Genomic DNA, 5277 nt, shown 5'->3' with positions numbered 1-5277 from the left:
TGAATTTTAAAAGCAAATTTTCCTTGTTCTTCACTTTCTTTGATTTCTCTTCCGTTTGATTATAGTTTATTATTGGCTTTTTAATTTTTCTTCAAGTATTCACTATTTTTCCTGAATTTTTCACTAGCTTTTTCCACAGTGTTTTCAATTTTATGAACTTTTTGCCAAGTAAATGTTCAATTTTATCAGGAAAAACTGTTTTAAATCACATTCCTTTACAAATCAAATAGTCTCCTTATTAATTTTCTTTTTTTTTATGAATTTTAAATGAAAATTTCTCCTTTTTTCATAAATTTCTTTGATATTTTTTTAAGTGATTTTACCTTTATTTCTTATTTCCTTCACTTTAAGCCAATCATCAAATTTCACAGTGATTTCTGGGGTGGGGCAGAAGGAATGCATCATTCCGAATGATGGAGGCCGGCCCGGTTGGCCTCACTGGGGAATCTGGAGGAGCAGGGACTGGCCCGCAGGCAGGTATGTGATGTTCCGAGAGCAGGAGAGCTGGTAGGCAATGTCCTTGGCAGCTGCCAGCTTCCGCAGCTCGATCAGGCCGTCCCCGGCGGTGGCCAGCGAGTTGGCGATCAGCTCAGCTGCCTTGGAGTAACCCTCAGCAGCGATGATGGCTGCCTTCTTCTGCTGCTCAGCCTTTTCCACCACGAATCTGGCTCTCTCTGCTTCCTGCTGAGCCACCTCCTTGGCTTCTACTGCCTCTGGGAACTCCTTCCCGAAGGTCAGATGTGTCAGGGACACGTCATCCAGGATGAGCCCAAATGTTCCTGCTCGCTCTGTGAGGTCATCGCTCACCTGCCTGCAGACCAGCTCTCGCTGGGTAATCAATTCTCCAGCCTCAAACCGAGCCACCACGGACTTGAGGATCTCAGTGGTGATCGACAGCAGCACCCGCTCATCACAGTCGTCGCAGATGCTGGTGTAGATACGAGGAAGCTGGCTGGCCACTGGCCGGAAGAGGATGCGCAGTGTGATGTTGACGTTCTGTAGGTCTTGGCTACCAGTGATGACCGGGACATTCCGTGGTCGAGAGCGGCAGTCAAAGAAAATTGGTTTCTGTACCCAAGGGATGAGAAAGTGAGTCCCTTCCCCTCCCACAATGTCCTGTACGCCACGGAGTCGGTCAAAGATGACAGCTCTGTGTCCAGCATCCACATTGTATAGAGCAGAGTTCACCACGCCTCCTGCAACTGCTAATGCCAGACCGAACTTTCCGATGCACTCAAACACTTTGGCAGCCATGACTCCTTCTGTTGCTTCCACTCACACCTGCTTTCACTCTGACCTCCACATGAATTCCCCAGCTTGATATTTCTTTTGTTTGATTTTTCCACAGTGTTTTCAATTTTTTGAATTTTTGCCAAGTAAATGTTCAATTTTATCAGGAAAAACTGTTTTAAATCACATTCCTTTACAAATCAAATGTTTTCCTTATCAATTTTCTATTTTTATGAATTTTAAAAGCAAATTTCTCCTTGTTCATAACTTTCTTTGATTTCTCTTCAGTTTGATTATAGTTTATCATTGGGGTTTTAATTTTTCTTCAAGTTTTCAGTATTTTTCCTGAATTTTTCACTAGCTTTTTCAGTTTTTCAATTTTATGAATTTTTTGCCAAGTAAATGTTAAATTTTAGTAGGAAAAACTGTTTTAAATCACATTCCTTTAAAAATCAAATGGTCTCCTTATCTATTTTCTATTTTTTATGAATTTTAAATGAAAATTTCTCTTTTTGGACAAATTTCTTTGATATCTCTTTTGTCTGATTATTCCACAGTGTTTTCAGTTATATGAATATTTGCCAAGTAAATGTTCAATTTTATCTGGAACACCTGTTTTAAACCACATTCCTTAACAAATCAATTGTTCTGCTTATCAATTTTCTATTTTTTATGATTTTCAATGCAAATTTCCTTGTTCATAACTTTCTTTAATTTCTCTTCCCTTTGATTCAAATTTATTATTGGCTTCTTAATTTTTCTTCAAGTTTTAACTCTTTTTCCTGAATTATTCACTAGCTTTTTCCAGAGTGTTTTCTATTTTATGAATTTTTTGCCAAGTAAATGTTCAATTTTATCAAGAAAAACTGTTTTAAATCACACTCCTTTACAAATCAAATGTTCTGCTTATCAATTTTCTATTTTTTAAGAATTTTAAATGCAAATTTCTCCTTGCTCATAACTTTCTTTGATTTGTCTTCCGTTTGATTATAGTTTATCATTGGCTGTGTAATTTTTCTTCAAATTTTCCCTATTTTTCCTGAATTTTTCACTAGCTTTTTCCACAGTGTTTTCAATTTTATGAATTTTTTGCCAAGTAAATGTTCAATTTTAGCAGGAAAAACTGTTTTAAATCACATTCCTTTACAAATCAAATGGTCTCCTTATCAATTTTCTATATTTTCTGAATTTTAAATCAAAATTTCTCCTTTTTCATAAATTTCTTTGATATCTCTTTTGTTTGATTTTTCCACAGTGTTTTCAGTTTTATGAATTTTTTGCCAAGTAAATGTTCAATTCTATCAGGAAAAACTTTTTTAAATCACATTCCTTTACAATTCAAATGTTCTGCTTATCAATTTTCTAATTTTTATGAATTTTAAATGCAAATTTCTTCTTGTTCATATCTTTCTTTGGTTTCTCTTCCATTTTATTATATTTTATAGTTGGCTGTGTAATTTTTCTTCAAGTTTTCACTATTTTTCCTGAATTTTTTACTAGCTATTTCCACAATATTTTCAATTTTATGAATTTTTTGCCAAGTAAATGTTCAATTTTGTCAGGATAACTGTTTTAAATCACATTCCTTTACAAATCAATTGGTCTCCTTATCAATTTTCTATTTCTCATGAATTTTTAAAGTAAATTTCTCCTTGTTCATAACTTTCTTTAATTTCTCTTCCGTTTGATTATAGTTTATTATTGGCTTTTAATGTTTCTTCAAGTTTTCAATATTTTCCTGGAATTTTCTCTAGCTTTTTTCACAGTTTTATCAGTTTTATGAATTTTTTGCCAAGTAAATGTTCAATTTTATCAGGAAAAACTGTTTTAAATCACATTCCTTTACAAATCAAATGGTCTCCTTATTAATTTTCTATTTTTTATGAATTTTAAATGCAAATTTCTCCTTGTTCGTAACTTTCATTGATTTCTCTTCCGTTTGATTATAGTTTCAGCATTCAGCAACATTCAACATTCAGCATTAGTGGATAATAGTTAATCCGAAATAAATAAACATGAATAATCAATAGTCATCAGTCATACTGAACAGTAAATCAGAAACATATAAAGCTGAAATATCAATATTCACCAATCATTGATAATAGTAAATCAGTAATAAAAGAACATGAATAATCAGTATTCACAATTCTTGGATAATTGTAAAGATGAAAAATGAACATGAATAATCGATAGTCATCAGTCATAGTTAATAGTAAACCAGAAAAAAATAAAGCTGAAATATCAATAGTCATCTGTCATAGAAAATAGTAAGTCAAAAATAATTGAATAGGAAAAATCAATATTCAACATTAATGGATAATAGTAAATCAGATATAAATGAACATGAGTAATCAATATTCATCGGTTTTAGGTAATAGTAAACAAGAACAAAATAAAGCTGAAGTATCAATAGTCATCAGTCATAGATAATAGTCAGTCAAAATAAATGAACAACAGTCATAGATAATAGTAAGTCCAAAATAAATAAACATGAATAATCAGTATTGATAATTCGTGGATAATAGTAAATCAGAAATAAATGAACATGAATAATCAATAGTCATAAGTCATAGTTCATGGGAAGTCAGAAATAAATAAAGCTGAAATATCAGTAGTAATAAGTCATAGATAATAGTAAGACTAAAATAAACGAACATGAATAATCAATATTCACCATTCATGGATAACGGTAAATCTGAAAAAAATGAACATGAATAATAAATAATCATCAGTCATAGTTAACAAGAAATCAGAAACAAACAGAATTAAATATCATTAGTCATCAGTCATAGATAATAGTAAGTCAGAAATAAATGAACAGGAATAATAAATACTCACCATTCGTGGATAATAGAAGATCAGATATAAATGAACATGAATAATCCAGAGTCATCACTAATATTTAATAGTAAACCAGAAATAAAAAAAGCTGAAATATCAATACTCATAAGACATAGAAAATAGTAAGTCAGAAAGAAATGAACAGGAATACTCAATATTCAGCATTCATGGATAATAGTAAATCAGAAAAAAATAATCATGAATAATCAATAATCTGCATTCATGTATAATGGTAAAGATGAAAAAAATGAACATGAATAATCGATAGTCATCAGTCATAGTTCATAGTAAACCAAAATTTATAAAGCTGAAATATCATTAGTCATCAGTCATAGATAATAGTAAGTCAGAAATAAATGAACATGAATAATCAATATTTACCATTCGTTGATAATACTAACTCAGAAATAAATTGACATGAATAATCAATAGTCATCAGTCATAGATAATAGTAGGTCAGAAATAAATGAACATGAATAATCAATATTCACCATTCATGGATAATGGTAAATCTGAAAAAAATGAACAAGAATAATCAATAGTCATCATTCATAGTTAATAGGAAATCAGAAACAAATGGAGATGAAATATCAATAATCATCAGTAATAGATAATAGTAAGTCAATATAAATGAACATCAGTCATAGATAATAGTAAGTCCAAAATAAATAAACATTAATAATCAGTATTGACCATTCGTGGATAATAGTAAAGAGAAATAAAAGAACATGAATAATCAATAGTCATTAGTCATAGTTCATGGGAAGTCAGAAATAAATAAAGCTGAAGTATCAAAAGTCATCAGTCATAGATAATAATAAGGCAGAAGTAAATAAACATGAATAATCAATATTCACCATTCATGGATAAAGGTAAATCTGAAAAAAATGAACATGAATAATTAATATTCATCAGTCATAGATAATAGTAAGTTAGAAATAATTTAACAGGAATAATCAATATACAGCGTTCGTGTATAATAGTAAAACAGATATGAATATCAATACTCATCACTAATGGATAATAGCAAATCAGAAATAAATGAACGGGAATAATGAATAGTCATCAGTCATTGTTCATGGGAAATCAGAAATAAATAAAGCTGAAGTATGAATATTCATCAGTCATAGATAATAGTAAGTCAGAAGTAAATGTACAAGAATAATCAATATTCACCAGTAGTTGATAATAGTAAATCAGAAATAA

At 30.8% G+C, this 5277-nt stretch overlaps 1 pseudogene; it reads right to left on the bottom strand.

The window, feature by feature from the left end:
* Positions 1 to 435: 435 nt before the first annotated feature.
* LOC114613387 lies at positions 436 to 1299 on the bottom strand (annotated as a pseudogene).
* Positions 1300 to 5277: the final 3978 nt, after the last annotated feature.

The sequence above is a fragment of the Grammomys surdaster genome, unplaced genomic scaffold, assembly GCF_004785775.1.
Source record: "Grammomys surdaster isolate TR1022 unplaced genomic scaffold, NIH_TR_1.0 126206, whole genome shotgun sequence".
NCBI classification, from domain to species: Eukaryota; Metazoa; Chordata; class Mammalia; order Rodentia; family Muridae; genus Grammomys; species Grammomys surdaster.
Note: the sequence above shows the minus strand (reverse complement) of the source record. Positions and strands in the feature narration are given on the sequence as shown.